Source organism: Diadema setosum, chromosome 14 (genome assembly GCF_964275005.1).
Source record: "Diadema setosum chromosome 14, eeDiaSeto1, whole genome shotgun sequence".
In the NCBI taxonomy this organism is placed as follows: Eukaryota; Metazoa; Echinodermata; class Echinoidea; order Diadematoida; family Diadematidae; genus Diadema; species Diadema setosum.
This window is the reverse complement of record NC_092698.1, coordinates 23,786,673-23,806,143: the sequence shown is the minus strand read 5'-3', so window position 1 is coordinate 23,806,143 and position 19,471 is coordinate 23,786,673. Positions and strand designations below refer to the sequence as shown.

Sequence of the window (19,471 nt, the reverse complement as noted above, 5' to 3'; positions counted from 1 at the left end):
TGTCATTTTTTGCTTATTGAATCTTACAATTCTAATCAAGATATAGTGACGGCCTTATAGATAACGATTTATACCAACAAACTGAGGACTCTAAATTAGTACGAGCGAGTGAGCCGAAATTTGTATAATATTTCCGCGTCATCATTACGTTTTGTTATTATCTTGTTTGATTTGGGTGTTTTGCGCCCCCCCCCCCCCCGCTGTTGGCGCCTTCTTTTGATCCAATTGGCGATCGCTTCAGAACGAAAGAAATTGCAGCCGCTGCTCCGTGAAACATTTTGCCTGCTAGATATAAAATGACATGTGTGAACACAATAGACACTGTCATTTTGTCATCATCACGTTTTGTTCTTACCTTCTTTTTTTATATAAATTTTGGCGAGCGAGCGCAGCGAGCGAGCCGAAAATTTTTGTATTTCAGCTCACAGAACATGGAATTTTTGTGTGAACACAATAAACATTGTCATTTTGTCCGCGTCATCATCATGTTTTGTTTTTAACCCTGTTTGATTTGGTTTTCTGCCCCCCCCCCACCATTCTCCCTTCCCCCCCCCTTTTCCGAGCGAGTTTTTTTTTTTCCTTCCTCTTCTTCTTCTTTTCTTTTTTTTTCTTCTTCTTCGTTTTTTTTTTCTTCTTCGTTTTTTTTTTTTTCGTTTCTTTTTGCGCCCCCAAGGAGTGGCGCCCGGGGCACGTGCCCCCCATTGCCCCCCCCCCCCCTAGATACGCCACTGCCGTTACAACATCCTCGGACCTGAAAACTTTTCCGTATAGGCCTAAAGGTCATGTACACATAAAAGCAAGAAGACACCAACCGTTCGTGATGTCACAATAGGGCAACGATAAAAAGAAAATAAAAGAAAAATCCACAAAATTGATATAGGCCTATTTTAATAAAACATACACGTGACTTATCAACTGGCATTGCATTGGTAAATATAATTCCCCTTGTCTTTTTAATGAGCTTAGTCAGTTTCGTGCTCTTTGATTCATTAATTATATCATAGAAATATGAAAATATGTTGGATTCTGTTTATATTTTCTTTACGTTGTTGCCCTATTGTGACATCACGAATTGCTGTATAGTCTTCTTATTCCGGGATGGCGATATGCATATGGATCTAACCAATATTCTAGAAATGCATATATTTTGAACGGATTGCCCGATACAGATGTGTAATAGCTACGGCCTATCAATATTCCTGCATTTACTGAATCCACAATCATGCTTGATATACAATGTACATTATTTGAGGCAAGTTCCCCTACCATGTTATCATAGGTCTACCACCTATCACAGGGATTTGAACGCCAGTCTTATACACAACAAAGTTTTCAATTGTTTTCTTTGCATGTCTGGAGACTAATCAATTTAAACAAACAAACAAACTTCTTTCTTGCTCTTTCTCATTAATCCCCTCATAACCAGACACAGCTATTTCATCAATCATGATGAGCTGGTTTTCCTTCCTGTACGACAACAGTACCGTCACTGGTCTCTAGGGCAGGATCCAATGTCTGTATGATGACGTCCAGGGACAAGTTTCATCTGATGTTCGTTATTCCGTAGGTTCGTTATTCCAAAGCACTCAAATTCCCTATTTTACCTATCAAATTGTTCATTAATCTGAACATTTAAGTCTTTTCACGTTAATCCGAAGGCTCGTTTAAACCTAAGGTTCGTAAATCCGAAGATGAAAATAATACAAAGGCTTGTTAATCCAAACAGAAAAAAGAAGGGGCATACTAACGAACCCTCTGAATAACGAGCCTTGTTCCCTTTTTAGATAAATCTTGACATTTAGAATTAACGAACTTTCGGAATAAGGAAGTGTAATCATTAAATTTTATCTACATTGCTTCTTACGTTTATATCATTTAATTATTGTCTGTAGATTCTAAGTCGACGCTTAAAGTGTTATTAGTGTATATTTCTGGTCATAGTGCTGTTGTCATTTTTCATTTACACATCAGATGATCCACATCTCCTCTTACTTTACATAAAGATTTTCGGCGAATTATAGGGAGAAAATCATGATCTTGTTTGTCAATATTTTCAAGTTTCTCGCACTCTTAAACAGCACCACATGCACATCACATTCTCTTTTTGTTCTTTTGACCTACTCTCTAAAAAAAATCGAGTGAAAATATTCACTCTTAAAGGAGTGCATACAAAAAAGAGTGAATTTAGAGTGAAATTGGAGTGAATTTAGAGTGAAAATGTTCAATTTCACTCATTTTGGAGTGATCCCTGAGATCACTCTAAAACGAGTGAAAATGAACATTTTCACTCCAAATTCACTCCAATTTCACTCGAAATACACTCTTTTTTTTTTGTATTCACTCCTTTAAGAGTGAATATTTTCACTCGATTTTTTTTTTAGAGAGTACAGTATGATAATGATATAACATACAAACAGACACTCACGCACAAACACACACACATATCATATACAACATAAATAAAATGTATTCGAGGGTTTTACATTTTTGCTTGTTTTGATGAGACCATTCTACTAAAGCTTTGCTGATGACTGTGATTTAGATCTGTTTGTATCATTTTCATTTTGTTCTGCGTAAGATGCAATGAATGAATTGTATTCGATACTGTATGAAGTATAATAAGCTATATATTGACTGATGAAGTCACGAATCATTAGGGAGAGTCCTCTCTAAAAAAGAAGAGTGAAAATGTTCACTTCTGAAGGAGTGAATAACAGAAAAGAATGAGTTTCGAGTGACCTCAATGATTTTGGAGTGATCTCTGAGGTCACTCTAAAATTAGTGAAAATGAACATTTCCACTCAAAATTCACTCCAATTTCACTCAAAACTCACTTTTTTTTCTGCGTTATTCACTCCTTCAAGAGTGAATATTTTCACCCTTCTTTTTTCTAGATCTGCAAAATGAATAGAATAACATAAGCAAATACGTCACTATCCACGGACATTACGAAGCAAACATAAACCATGAGATATGTAATGAAGTGATAGATACATCATCACACTTTTATTTTATCACCAGAAATTCGAACGTTTTCTGTGCAAAGATGCCTACATCCCTTTTAGAGGACAATTCCAGACCAATCAAAAAGTAGCCTGAAAAAAAAAAGAAATAAATTTTCATGAGCACAACAATTAATTGAAAGAAATCGGATATAGGTCCCTATGTTATAATTAGGGAAGATATGAAATTGTAAAATTTCGCTTCTTTCCACGAAACAGTTTTATTGTTGTTGTTGTTGTTGTTGTTGTTGAAGACCAGTCAGTATGAATTACACATCAATTTAAAGGACGATTTAAAGAAAAAAAGAAACCAGACGAACAATTTACAAGTTCAAGTTCAAGTTCAAATTTATTTCGTTTTTACACAATAAAATAATATATTCCGAAGGTTCGTTATTCCGAAGGCTCTTTATTCCTAAGATTCGTTATTCCGAAGGTTCATTGTTCCGAATTTCATTTTCGGATTAACCAATCTTCGGAATAACGAACCTTCGGAATAACGCCACAAATTTTCAACCCTTTTTCATTTTCGGATTAACGAACCTGTAAGTATAGGTATTTTGCGTGTTTCGGATTAACGACCCTTCGGAATAACGAACCTTCGGAATAGCGAACCTTCGGAATAACGAACAGCACCCGAGAAAAAAACGGAGGGACCCACTAAAAAGACAATGCATGTAGAGTGTGGGTCCCTCTTGGATTAAAAGCTCGATGCAAAAATTGATTGAAAACAGCAACAAAGCAGCACAAAAAGTTTGGCACAAAAAGTTTGGCAGCCCACTGAGAGACAGACGGACAAACAGTTACACACAAAACAACAACAAACAAGATAATAAGCATGAGACAAGACTGGGACAGCAACAAGACTACTAATTGTAGGGAAAAAAACTCACTTGACGACATGAGAGGAAACAAGACTAAATAGCGTGACAAAGAGGTAACAAAATAGACAGGAATATGCAACAGAGACAACGATCCTCGAAGGTTTTGAGGAAGAAAAAGAAGAAGAAGAAAAAAGAATATACAACAAACCCTTCAACTGCAAACTATAGGTTCAAGAAAATCTAATCATAGTCATAGCTTAGGCAATAGTATAGCGATAATAAAAAGAACGGCAATGCAGATTTTGCGGACGGGTAACAAAATAAACCTATAAACTAATCCGATTCTGGGTGTCGTCCTAAAAGGATTGTTAAATGAGTGTATAGAAGGAGCAGATTTTATATCATGATTCAGGGAATTCCAATAATTTGGTGTATTCTTAGCTAGAATCGTTCGAAGAAGTGGTAAGTGAAACTCGTTAGAGCGTCGAATGGGGTAGTTATGGAATGATTGATTTTTGAGGGACATAGAGCCAAAGATAGGCGGAAGTAAACTGTTATCATACATGTACATAAATTGGCCTAAGTTGAATAAAAATAATTCGTTGATTTTTAATAACTTATTACAGTCAAACAATGCATTTGTATGTGAACGTATGTGAGAATTGGAAATGATACGAAGGGCTTTCTTTTGCAGTCATAACAGTCTATTCAGCAGCGTCTGATGGGTATTGCCCCAAGCTAAAATTTCATAATTAAGGTAAGGGAGTATCAAGGAGGAGTATAACACAAGTTATGTCTTTTCAGGAATATAAAATTTCAGTCTGTTCATAACGTCTATACTGCGAGAAATAATTTTGCAGATATGATCAATATGTATTTTCCAAGAAAGTTTGTTATCTACAAAAATACCAAGAAATTCAAGATATGACACACTTTCTAAATTACAGTCATCCAGAACTATTTCTGAATTCAAGGAATCAACAGTATTGCTGAAAAGCATATATTTTGTTTTTTGAACATTCAATGATAACTTTTTAGCTCTGACCCAATTGGTCACTTTTTCAATTCTGTATTAACTTGTTGAACAAGAACATCAATATCATTACGGGCAAGAAAAACACTGGTGTCATTAGCAAAGTGTATAAAGGAAAGTACCGCAGATACAGAGGAAAAGTCATTGATATATTATGAATAACAGCGGCCCTCAAAAGACTTCCCTGTGGAACGTCACACTTAACATCTCTTATAACTGAATTATTATCTTTAATTGAAACAAACTGTTTCCTGTTAGCTAAATAATTCTTGAACCACTCCAAGGCCTTCCCGCGTATTCCAAAGTGCGATAACTTGTGGAGTAAATATGTTATGATTAATTGTTTTGAAGGCCTTGGAGAAGTCCAAGAATTTACTAATTAAATGAGAATGGTTGTCAGTTGCATTAACAACTTTATCAATAAAATGAAGAACTGCGTGGATGGTACTGCGTTTTTCTCGAAAACCAAACTGGGAATTTGTGAATATTTTGTGCACATTAAAAAATTTGATAATTCTGGTGTATATTATTTTTTTCCAATACTTTCGACAGTGAAGATAATAAAGAGATTGGACGATAAGTGCTGACATCCAGATTATTGCCTTTTTGAATATTGGAATTACTTTAGCCAATTTTATTTTACCAGGAAACATACCATTAGAAATTGACAGATTAAAAATATGAGCCAAAGGATCTGCAACTGATGATATAACACCTTTAAGGATACAATTATTTATATCATCATAACCAGAACTTCGTTTATTTTTTAAAGAGGATACAATATCAATAATCTCATATCTATTTGTTGGGGTTAAAAAAATGAAATTGGGGTTACACTGCAGGCCTAAGAATTCAGTAAAATTCTTTTCTGTAGCCGGAATACCATGAGTAAGCGTTTCACCTATTTTTGAAAAATAAGAATTAAAAGCATTTGCAATATCAACAGGGTCATTAATTATTTCATCATCCAACTTTTTTTTCACCAATTTCTACTTTTTTGTTCGGAATATTCATATCCTGCTTTAAAACTTTCCAGGTATTCTTAATATCAAACTTGAATCTCGACAGCTGCTGAGAATAATACGTTTTCTTTTCCAAACGTAAAATCCTAATTAATGTGTTTTTATACGCTGTATATATGTTCTTTGTTCGTTCAGTTTTTTCCATTTTGTATTTATAATACAATCGATTTTTTCTATTAATTATTGAACGAAGAATTGATTTTGAAATCCATGGTAACCTATAGGTGTCTTTTTATAATCCATTCTACCTTCTGCTTAGGAATATTATCATCCAAAAGAAAATTAAACATTTCCATAAAATTATCAAAAGGCAGATTAAAGGTCCAGTTTACCTTTGGGAGCAGTGATTTCAAAAATGTTCAAGATATCACATTTGATGCATATGTGTAGGTCTGTTGTATCACAAAACGACCTACCATATAAAATGTTTACAATAAAGCCTGAAATATAAGAAGATATCACTATTTTTCTCAATAAACCGTAACTGTAGACGGTTTAATCTGGAAGTATTCGCATTATAACTATTGTTCATATTTTGTGTATTTAACAATACTTAACTTCGATTATACAGATTCAGTTTTATACAGTGGTTGTTTCTATCCCCAACTCGCATTTAAGAACTAGTTTAAAGCACTACTGCTGGGTTTTTGTTTCATCTACAAATGGTAAACTATGCCTTTAACAATCACTTTCATATACTCGTGACCAAACAGCATTATCAAGAGCGACATTAAGACTGGCCAACTTTTCACATGAGACTCTACGTTTGAATAAAGAAGATGAAGGTTTTGCATCATTAACTAAATTTTTCAAAGTAAAATGAGTCATAATTGGAAAATGGTCGGTCACATCTGAAAGAATTATAAAAGAATCGGGAAGAGGTAAGAAATTGCAAAACAAGTTGTCAATTAGAGTAGCAGCTGGTGATCCGTGACACGAGTCGGTTTAGAAATGAGGGGCAGAAAGGATGAAGACAAAAGTGTTTCAAGAAACTCGCTTGGGATAATGAACATTTCCAGATTTCAGCAAATCAATATTCAGCAAATCAAGCGCAATGAAAATCCTATAAAGAGTGAAAGTATTGAAGTATGACATGGTTAAGAAGTCTTAGAAGTTTGACAAAACTAAAAAGTCTAAAATGTTTCAATTTCATCCGTTTTTGCTAAATACCTGAATAAACTTGCAACAACCTAGATATGTACTGCTGTCAAACTTGAACAATGATCACATGGCTTTGCACCGTGATGTTGTTGTTGTTTATTTCTTATCATTGCCAACCTGTTCGCACATTATGTGACTGCTTTATAGTGGCATGTCTAGGTGTTGGTCCTGAAGAGGTAAGGAGCCCACAAACGGAAACGATCAAACACACACATACACACACACACACACACACACACACACACACACTCACGATTACACACTGAAACCACACACGTATAAAATGGCACACAAACCGTGCCGTCGCTCTTTTTTTTTTTCCCGCGCATGCTGATGAGGTCAAACGACACATCCACCTTTGACCTTTGTGTCACGTGAGCAAAGGACTGAGTTATGCGACTTACAATCCCGATGGGGGTATGCCGCGACAATCGAAAAACCGGGGGGGGGGGGGGGGTGGGGGGGGGGGGGGGGGTGGGGGGTGGGGGGGGGGGGGAGAGAGCTATCATCAGTTGGCATTCCGGAAAAAAAAACCAAAAAACCCACACAACAAAAACAACCTAAACATACAGTAAATAAGAGCTGTTCTTCTTTCTCTGAAAGTGGTCTATGCAGGAAATTATTGAGAATTGATACAATTATAATCATTGTCTATACTGAACGTTGCCATGGAACATTCGAAATCAATAACAATAACAATATTTAATTTTATTATTGATAATATAGATAGGGCCTAATAATACCAACCGATACTAATATAGCGCCAGGCCTTTTCAAAATAGACTCAAAGCGCTCATTGGAACACAGTACAAAATAATCAACAATAATCAATTATATTTACTGAACCAATAAAAAGAGCAGAGACCCAGCAAACTCTAAACGTTTTCGGAACGTTCACAAAACGTTTTTATTAGGTCCGCTACGCCTTCGTCATTTATAAACGTCCACAAAACGTTTTTATCATAGGCCTGCTATATACCTCTTGGTCTTTTAATACTGAACGTTTAAAAATCATTTTATTAGGTCCGCTACGTTTTCTGTCTTCTATATTATCATGAATAGTAATGCACATTTATGAATATTTAAGTGAGAAAATCTAAAATTTGAAAATATATAGATAAAAGATATTGAAAAATAAAGTAGATATGCTGCGTTCAAACTTTTTAACTGTATATTGAACTGAAGATATTTTTCAGTTATTCAAATTGTTATTCAAATTGTTTCAAATATCTTATTTTGAGGAGGTGTTTTCATATTTTGTGTGATTTCATTTTAGCCACCAAGTCAGTTTGCCCGTGTATGAAAGAATGTGATACAGATACATTAGCTAGAAATAGGATGTAGTTTAGGTGGTAGGACATTAGGGAAAGGTTAGGATAATTTTACAGGATTAGGGCAATCCTTAATCCCAGATCGTGCCGGTATAATCTCGTATGACCAATGCAATCCTCATTTTTACCCGGTACCCAGATGGGCACCAAGTGGAAATGTTAGGGGTTCTTCAAAGGTTTTGTGAAAGTTCTTCAAATGTAGGTTTTCTAAACGTTTTTACAAAGTTTTCGAAACGTTCCAAAGAGTTTTCTAAATGTTCTTATAAGAGTTTTCTAAATGTTCTTATAAGGTTTTCTGCTGGTCCTTCGTCTGGAAAAGCAAATTCACGAAAGGTTTTTATATAGGTTTTAGCAACGTTTAAAATTTTTTTAAAACGTTTTATGGGAATTCCATAGCCTTTCAATACACACACACACACACACACACACACAAACCCGCAGTTTATCTTTTATTTTTTATTTTTTGACGAAACGGGCGTGCAAAGAACCAACTTGGAACGTTCTTAGAACGTACACAAAGCGTCCAATTGTTAACGAGGAGAGAGAGAAAAAAACAAACAAACAAACAGCCCCAAAACCAAACGAAACGAGGAAACAATAACTTTAATTTTGTTGTGATCAGAACAATCATAGGCCTAAGGAGTTTATTATACCCCTCAGGACCATTCGGGGTCTACCCCTCGGCTAATAGCTTGGTTAGTGATGGTACGTTGTTAGGGTTAGGGTTCGAATTTGGGTTTGGGTTGGGTTCAAGATAATATTATAGGGTTAGGCATTTTGTTCGGGAGAAGGATGGGGTAATCGTGATCCAGAGGCAAATTGCAACTGTTCTAATGCCTATCTAGCAATGGAATTGAATCAGTAGGCCTACTAGTAGAGAGTTTTATGTCGTAGTTGGATAAAATTTAATGGGTTTAATATATCGCTGTCTTTTTTTGTTTGTTTTTGATTTGTTTGATCAACACAGTTTACTGTTCAGTTCATAATATTTATAGGCCCTATAAAGGGCCTATAGGGACCTACTGTTTAGTAATGAATGAGAGTGCCAACATAGGGCCTATATAGGTCAGCTTTACTGGGCGCCTTGAGCAAGATTTGTCCTCCGGCTATCCTTTGGCGTCTTCTTCTTCTTCTTCTTCCTCTCCGTCGTTTTACCTCCCCCTTATCGTCTATTCCTTCTATAGCTCCCTTTCTCTATCGATCTTTTATACCGTTTAGCAATGTACTTTCCTCCTCCCCAGGAGAATCTTATGACCTATACATTCGTTTATAGAAATATTGAGATTATCTAACATCTATAATAATCTCATATTATCCCGGTAGTTATTAGTCATCTACTTACAGTAGCTCTACTGAAATTTTCGTTACACAAACACCCAGGATATTTCAGTATCCATGCATGTAGGCCCTACGCCCCCTCCCTTCCGCCCCACTCACGCCTTGTCCCTCCTCAATTTTTGCATCGGCCCTCTTACATCGAATCAAGAGCGACACGTGGTCTCGCTCGTATGCTTGAGCGGGTCGGACGCTCGACGACCGAGAAAATTCAAGGGAAAAAGAAACAAAACAACAAGAAAGAAAACACGAAATCCAAATAAAACGGCTCTACCCCTCATCTTGGTACTGGGGCCGGGGTCCCGAAAAGAACCATTCAGGCAGGTGCAGTGCTTCTTCGTGCACTTTGTGTCGGAACACATGCGCCGAGAACATGTTATCCTAAACAAGGATGTTTATTCTCCTAAATGGAACTTAGGGCCCGGCCTATAATGTCGAGGAACACGTACGTATGTCAACCATACTAACTATCAAAATGTTTTATATTATAAAATTATATCCATTTAACGGAGTATTTGTTTTATCCGTGTAACTAGTTACCTGTTGTGCATCCTTTCTCTTTCAATGTGTGACACTTTCTTCATTTCATGAGAAATAAAACACAACAAATGCTTGAAAACGGCCCTTGAAAACCATTCTTCCTAGATAAAAAAAAAAGGAAGGAAAATATCACAAAGGGTGTTCCAGAGCTTTGTATTGACTTACGAATGTCGTCATAGGTCCATAGCCCACATGGCAATCGAACCGCGCTATACCACGCAAGGTTAGAGATCAGCTGCGTGCAGATGCAGGTTCCAGACCCACAGCTACAGACTTGTAAACAAAAGAACAAGCACGATAGTGCGCCGTGTCACACCACGCTACCCGGGGCGCTGAGTGAGTGTACCGCACCGTGATGGCCTGCCTTGTTGGCTGGTGAGGCAAAAGGGCAGGTGAGTGAGCTGTGGGTGCTGCTGATGTTCTTTCGATTTTGCCTACAATGTACACACCTGTTGAATGCACGTGGTTACTTGAAGTGTTGTGGAACTTGTCACTTAAAGTTTTGAGTAGACAAGGTAGAAACGCGAAACGCGATTCATCTCTTTTCCATTCCAGTTAATGTTGCCCAAGTTATAGCAAGCTGCACTTATACAATAATACCGGTATTACTTCATTGTTGTAAAACTCAAGCTTGTGCTGTGGTATTCTCATCACTTGAATGAAAACCCACTTGCCATCTAATTGCTGCATGTATTCTGTATAGTTTACATGTTGCAGGTATTCATTTAATTTCATATTTATTGATTCAAATATAACTGCAAGCTGCACTGTTAAATCTTGGAAGTGTTTTCGACATGAGTTACGAAATAACAGCACCAAAAACAATGAATAATCATTTGCCCGAGGTGGAGCATTCACTGATTTGATCCCTCATGTGTATATTGGCTTTAGAAATGTCTTTGTGATATCTGGATGTTTTTAATGCAAAATTCTTCACAACAGAGATTTTGTGCAAATATTTGGATTGTAGTACAATGGTAAAGTATCATTAAAGTTGTTGCAAGATAATCAGAGAAATCACATAATTTAAGCGATATCTTTAGAAATTGTGAATTCATGAGAAATGCTCCAGTTGACATTTAGATGTCGTCCCATTCATCTATATCCAAGTTTATTTCAAAACAAAGGACAAGTTTGATTATGTTAGGTTGCAATCACCATATTTTGGAACATGCTTTGCTAATTGCTTCTTCAAAAAAAAAAAAAATGTAAGGGAAGTTTATGTGATAGATCATTGTTTTCCTTGTGGCACAGACCTAAATAATGAAAGGGAATAAGGTCATGGGTTAAGCCTTTCCTTTTGCTGGAGCTCTAAAATCCACCTCGTGAAAAGGCCACCCAGACTATTGACTCCTCAACTTGTCGGGTCAACTTGTTTCAAATAGGACACATTAGAAACGTCTTGTGGGACCTGTGTTTATCATGACTACTATTGTTATTGAGAGAAGGTGTATTATAATTATTCTTGTTCTTATCAGTGCTGTTATAAATCATTTTGGCTGACATGGCTAGGGTACATACCGGTATAAATTATGCTGTTTTCATGGTTTTTATATTATCATTTTTGTTAGAAGTAGTAGCAGCAGTATGATCACTGTTATTTCATTGTCATTGTTTGTTTTCTTATTTTGCTTTGGGCCTGAAATTATTAGCATCGTTGATATCGTTTTCCATTCAGAACCACATGAGACCATGTTCTACGAGTGTAGGCCAATGTGCCCCCTCTGGGTGTTCCTCAATCATAAAAATGCACTGAGAATTGTAAGATGTTGGATATAATGTGCTCTCTGGCTGATTTTAGTTTTTGGGAGTAAAGTGAAGTTTTACATGGAAGTATAGATCAGAGAGAGGTTAGGTGAAATAATTGTGGAACGTAACAGAGTAGGTTTGACAAAGTTAGATTATACTTCACAGAACCCCTTCCCCCCCCCCCCCTTTTCCCTCCTCAAAATCTACCCTAAGTAAAAGAATGTGTGGTATAAAGGCCACCTCTCTTCCTACCGAAATGCTGGAGTATAGATCTATTCAAGTTGAATTCCTTTGTTGCGCCTACAATGTAATTCAGTTGGTTTTTAAAGGACCCCGCGCATAGAGCCTGCATTGATTGTTAAGCATCTTCACTCCACATTGCTGGCTTTGTTTTCTGGCTGGAATGTGCGGAGGCTCTGAAAGGGCTACCCAGGGTCACATTCCGAGGAGTATTACACTTACAGGAGACCAGTTGTCTGCTCTTTTAACCCCACAATTCAGTAAGGAACCAGGGAAAGCCTGTTAAACTCAAGCCCTTTCTGTGTTTTTAATTGTTCCAAAGTGAAAGTGTAATTCTTGAGAATTATACAAGGACTATTTACTGTGCTGGTATATATCAGTGCTTTTTAACCCGTTGAGGACAAGTCCAGAATATACTTGGGCAGGTGTTTATGTTGTAGCAAAATCAGCCTGTCCTCAACGGGTGAATAGCTAGAGGCCCCCTTCAAGAATTGCCCCAATATATTCAAATGAAATAACATAAATGTCATATCACTCCATATTTTTCTCTTGTCTACTTTTCATATCTTTTTGAACAAGTGGCCTTAGAGATGTGTATATGAGAATAGATTCATCTTGATAATCCAATATGATCCCAGTCCGAAGCCTTATGCCCCATGATAACATAATTTTTAATATTGCAAATTATGATTGTTCTTTTTTATCCTTTTTTCTTCTATCAATACATTTTTTTTTTTACTCCAGTCAACCTCTGTTGTTGTTGTTGTTGTTTTTTTTTTTTGCCAATTGATGTGTTCTTTCTCATGTTGTAAATGTTATCTTCTGTTATTGTGTTTTATGCTGTAAAATGATATACGGACTCCAAAAAAACAAAAACAAAACCAAACAGTAGTGAGGCTGATAGCGGGTCTTTTTAAATTGTATTGGAATAAATAAAACAAATAAGACAAAAACAAACGTAGCATTACCTCTGGGCTCACTTATGTAATCGCAGTATGTAGCTATAATGGATATACTTTTATATTTTCTTTTTTAATGCTAGACACTTTCTTATATAAAACATAGTCAGTGATTTGCAACCCTTGGAGTGACTGTGATACGTATGTTGCCTTCCCAAAGTGAAAGGTTTGTGAAATGTTGGTATCACTACAGTTTCAGAGAAGTTTGATATTGCACCATACCAAATCAGAGCTAGCTGAAATGGATGCCTTTCCTTCAGATTTTAGGAAATTGGCTGGCATCCACAAATTATCTCTTTAACCAGAAATACCCAGGGACATTTTAATTGATTAAGAGAGTATAATATGGAGAAGGGGGAAAAAAATCCAGCTGATGCATAAATGGAGCATGGTAATTCCTGAAAAACAACAGGATATGAAACAACCTCAGCCAGTTGATACCAAAATAGTGATTTCAGATTGCAAGAAAGCATGGTCATAGACTTCATAGAGTCAGGGGATGGCTATGTGTAAAGTAATTTGGAAATGAAGCTCAGTAAACATGCTAGCAGTATTGCGCAAGAAGATTTAGAAAGATTATTGATAATTAATATGATAGATTAAAAGAAGACCGGTCTCTCTGTGGTTAAAGGGATCGTACAGTTTTGGTTGAGACCTAATTTTAGGTTTGTAACTTTTTGGTGAGATAATGAGAAACCTCTTATGAAATGTGAAAGAGCATGTACATGTAACTCCATGAAGAATTAAACGTTTATTTGATGAAAATTGGTTTTGAAATGGCTTAGATATCCAAAACAGAGCGATTCTAATACAGTGTGGGACCCTCCTTTTATTACGATCGCTTTGTTTTACTTTTTTGGATGTTTCAGTCATTCCAAACCCGATTTTCATCAATTAAACTCTGAATTCCCCTTATAATGGTATGCTCTGTACTTTTTCATTAAGTGTTTTCTTGGTATCTCGCAAAAAGTTAAAAGACCAATTCTCATCTCCACCAGTACTGTACCATCCCTTTAATTTGCAGTGTGTAAACACAGTGAAGTGTGTATAATAATTGCAGGTTGTTCTCCTAATAAATATGAAAGTTAAAGAGATAGGGTGTGAGGTATGATCTGTTTTTTATTTTGAGTGAGTATTGAAAAAGACAAAAAAGGAAAATCATTATTGAAATATTAAAAAAAAAAATAGATTTGCATTTACAAAAGAAACTTCAAAGTGATTGACCCATGCTGTTATCAGAAATCTGTTTGATTAAAGAGACAAAGTACAATTTTGTATGGTATCATCTTTGATGTTAAATGAGTGCATTAAAGGAATACAAAAGGAAAACAGGAATGTGATTGAAAAGGAAAAATCAGTTTGCATTTACAGTCTAAGAAATTCCAGGTTTCTTAGCCCATGCTGTCATCAGAAATTTCTTTGATGAAAGAATATCAGAGTACAAGAAATGTGTGGTTGTGTGATTGTCATGGGTAACCAAAACTGAAATGAACAGATTGCTATGTTTTTGTTACCTGCTATGGAAGCCAAAACTTCTGCTGTAGCCTCCACCAGTTCTCTACACATCTGCATCATTATTGCATCATAAACAACATTATCATTTCAGATTCCACAACTATTATAGACAAAGTGCATCATCATCTTTTAATAGAATATGCTTTCATTGGGGGAGATGTTGGCAGTTTAGTTTATCTTTCTTTCTTTTTTTTTTTAATAGGAGCCTATTTAAATATCTCCACTTCATGACATTTTTTTTGTTTTGTTTTTGTGTTTTGTTGTTTCTTTTCTGTGTTAGGTGAAATTTCTGCTGTCGGCACTCACATTGTTAATAGGGCTGAGATATTGCCAAGAACTGAGATGCTCTCTACACCTTTCTACAAGTACAACTCAAAAAGGCCAGATGCCACTCAATTCTCAGCATTATTGATGACACCAAGGGAATCTTAAAAAAAAAAAAAAGATACAGAAAATCAGCATAAGATAGATAAATGTGATCACGTTTTCACTTCCAAGTATTTGTTCAAGTAAATTTTTTTAGATGTCGAGGACAACCACCTCTCCATAACTACAATGCATTTTTGCTCAATAAACTAGTTTAATCATCACCATTAGTGCTCCATCCAAATACGCTTGCAGAACCCCCTCCCACCTCCACCTCCCCCCAAAAAACCCCACTCCATTATAAATGACTGATACTATAACTTAGTTGTATGGGTTTTATACTGTATTTCCTGAGAAGATAAAAGGCATTTGATGTTGAACAAAAAGGTTGCAACTAGGCTCACTCCACCCATTCCATGTGATTTCCTGTTGAGCCATTTTTTCCTAAGAATTTGAACAAACGACCTCAGGGAAAACTACAAAGGTAATTGTATTCAACTATACTTCAGAGGCTAAACATTTTGTTTCTTTTCCCATGTAAAAAGAAGGATGAGATATTAAAAAAAAAGACTCTTGGAAAAGTTATCTGTTCTTTTGTTAGAGATGGGTACAGTATGTCCCATAAATGTAGTCAGTGTTCATCTTTCTGTTTTGTACTCCTTTTTTTTGTCAAGCTACATTTACTCTGATTGCAATAAAAGTAACCGATCCCTTCAACTCTGAATTCAAATACAAAGACATTTTGTTGACATTTGATTTGCCACCTTTTTTTCTCCAGTTTCAATCAATAAAAAAAGATTCCAGTCTTGGTGTGGATAAGTACACTGAGAGTTGCAATTTCAAAAGGAAAGATATATGTGAAAGCATTGCCTGAAAGCTGTTCAATGAAATCAGCTCAAGAAATCCTGAGCAAGATCACTCAAATTCTTGTGACAAGACAATTGAGACTTCTAAGAAAAAAAGAGTTTTTACATCGTCCCAAGTTGCACTGTTTGTTAGTGGACTATTCATGCAGGTATCACAGTCCTTTGCATGTGACCTCCCTTGTGTTCTGTTGGTATTTAAAGGGATGGTACAGTATTGGTGGAGATGAGAATTGGGCTTTTAACTTTTTGTGAGATACCAAGAAAACACTTATGATATAGTACAGAGCATACCATTTTAAGAGGAATTCAAAGTTTAGTTGATGAAAATCGGGTTTGGAATGACTGAAACATCCAAAAACAAAGTAAAACAAAGCGATCGTAATAAAGTGTTGGTCCCACACTTTATTAGAATCACACTTTTTGGGATATCTCAGCCATTTCAAAACCAATTTTCACCAAATAAACATTGAATTCCTCATAAAATTACATGCTCTTTCATATTTCATAAGAGGTTTCTCATTATTTCACCAAATAATGTTAGAAACTTGAAATTATGTCTCAACCATAACTGTACAATCCCTTTAACTTGATGTTTAGGACAAAATGGTTCAAAATATGACCATACAGCTCACTTGAGCAAAATTGTGATCATGCTCATTGTTTATCATGCTTTTTGTAACACTTTATTCTTGCAAACAAGCATCCACAATTCGATACCAGGAATCTCACATTGTTAAACTTTGCCCACTTTCTTCACAGATTGGCACAGTATATCTGGAAACCAATCATCAGTGAATAGAGATTTCCTAGTCCCTCTAATCTCTAATCCCTAATCCCTATCATTATTTTGTTACCAAGATCTTTCTGTTTGACAGAGCCACACACCTTTACCTGAGTGGGCTTTGCTTACTTTATCGCATCAAGTTTGGATGGGTGACTGAATACCAATGAAAAGCTTGACAGGTTCAGTTGTACTTAACATGCAAAAATTGGTGCCTGGGCATATAATAGGGTTAAATGAGGACTTTGCGCCCCCATCTTTTGGCATATACAATTGTACATGCAGTACCCCTTTATAATCCAGTTTGAGCTGTATGTTTGAACTGCCCTTGATAAAAAAAAAAAAAAAGCACAGACAAAAACTCAACAGTAAATTTTTTCAAATTACAAAAAAAAAAAAAAAAAAAATGAAATGAATATTAAAATTTCTCATATTTTTACAAAAAAGTGATATTAGTCAGTGATTACACCGCTTCACAGCCTTGAACTCTCTTTTTGGAATCAAAATATATTGAAAAAATATATTAAGTTTTGTTGATAATGGAAGTGTGCAGTGTAAAGAGTAACAAGTTCACATTTAAAAGTCCATTCCTCTAAATCACCATAGAATTATGAAGCACATGGCATGTGATATTATGGAACTCAATGAAAGAAAAACAACAACTTCTTAAGAGTTTGTATACAAGCTAGGAGGAGACTTTCAAGGAACAACATCATCCTCATCTGATTATTTTATTCATTTTATTATTTCCACATTATAAAACAAAAGTTTCAAGTCATAATATAATCATATTCTTTGTGGGGGACCAATTAAAGCCTTCTTTTAATAGCTTGATGGGAAAAGAACCCAAAGTAAATACAAAATTTCAAAACTTAAAATAGGGTACAAGATATATAAATTGCGAATGATACACAAGCAATGAGGGGGTAGAGAAGGAAAAGGGTGCAGCACTGGCAGAACATAAACTAAGGTGATACTTACAGAAAATGCATATGAAATTATTTGTATTAAAACTGCTTTAATGACTTGGAGTTTTTTAGTTTGTTTGGTAATTGTTATTCCATGCAGCAGGACTTTTATAAGAAAATTGTTGATTTTATGCTAAATCAGATCAGTAAAGGGGAGGATGAAAGTTTTGCAGATTTCTATTACAAGAATTAATACTACTTGTTGAGACGAAAACAATTTTCGCCATGCAAATTTTGTTGCAGAAAAATTCCTGTTTGATGAGAAATTTCAATCTTGAATTGATATTGTTTTTATTTTTTTTTAATAGCGCAAAAGTTGGAAATAGATAATGTGTGCTGGTTATAATATGAATAGCTTTTTTCTCTCTTTTTTTAAAAACAAATGAATTCATTTCACTTTCTTTTTGTAGATGAATAGCCCTTGTAGTGAGTGCAATAACTCAAATGAGGTGAAATGGGAAACAGATGTTATTTCAACACATAATTCTTCAGGTTAAAAATTGCATTTTTCAAATTATACCAATTTAATTATAAATGATTCTTGATTGTGTATCAAAGAGTAGATTGATGTGACTATCCCAAGACAGTTTGTCATGGAGGTAACACCCCAAAAAGTTACACTTTATACATGTTTTTACTTTTATATGATAAGAAACCAAAAATTATCATTATGCTCACAAGTTCTAGATATAATAAATTTCAGTCTTTCCTGCATTCTAAATTGTTTTCCGGCATCCATGTACATCAAATTCCTTCAATTCTGAGTTCAGTAAATAGTCAGTCATTGCTGGACATAGAAATGTGTGTCACCAGCAAACAAAATATGATGCAGTGATTGAGAACAATTTGGCAAATCATTTAAACATCTAAATAAAAAAGTAGAGGGCCAAGAATGGAACCCTGGGACACATCTCCACAATCTCATAATCTGACTTTAACCCTTCTGTTGCAGTATATTGCTAGCGATTGTTTAAATAACTTTCAAATCTTTATTTCAATGGCATACCTCAAATACTATGTTAATTGTTAATAAAATACAATGAAATTCAGTAATCAATGGAGTCCAAGGCTTTGACAGGTTGATGAAAACAGATAAAGACAGAATCATATATAATTTATTAATTATATTTTGTATCAACTCTAGTATTGAACAAGATTGGGAGTGTCCAATTTTTCTGAAGCCATAATTATGTGGGATTCATGAGAGTATTTGAACCCTGAAAAATCCAGTACACACAGCGGGACTTGCAGTGAAATTTCTCTGTGAATGGTTCTGAGATGGTTACAAGGGCCATTTAACAATTTTGGAAGGCTTGGTGCAATTGAGGAAATTTGCTGGTTGTCCGAAGATTGCCTGTCTTTAGTCAAAAACTCAAGATTGATGCTCTGAAATAATAGTGTGCTATCAAGGCTTTCAAATTGGTGACGTGAAGATGAGTGGAAGAGCACTCAATATATGAATTTTTTACTGTAGTGATTATCGAAGCATTTTTCCAACATTTTACTTGGAGAAGTGGTGGAGTAAATGTCCCCCAATTTGCCATCATGTCAACATCAGATCAAAATGTTTTTAAATTACATTGTTTTGTCAAATACAAGTTTGCAAAGTTACATTTCTTTGCTTATAAAGGACATTGATAATGTGCTTTCGCAAGTTCAGCCTTTTTAAATCAGATAAAGCAAAACTTCATGATAACCATTTATTTCAATAAAAACTTATTTACTTCTAGATACTGCTGTTTGATACCTCAGCAATTTTATCATGTGGAAGAGTTCTGT

General features: G+C 35.4%; 1 protein-coding gene across 1 annotated transcript in view; it reads left to right on the top strand.

The window, feature by feature from the left end:
• The first annotated feature begins 10,514 nt into the window (after positions 1 to 10,514).
• The window catches only part of LOC140237916 (cyclin-dependent kinase 4-like), a 38,434-nt gene continuing 29,477 nt past the window's right edge, over positions 10,515 to 19,471 (top strand). The window contains exon 1 of the mRNA XM_072317847.1: positions 10,515 to 10,640. The gene's annotated coding sequence lies outside the window, so the exon portion shown is untranslated. The remainder of the gene's footprint in view (positions 10,641 to 19,471) is intronic.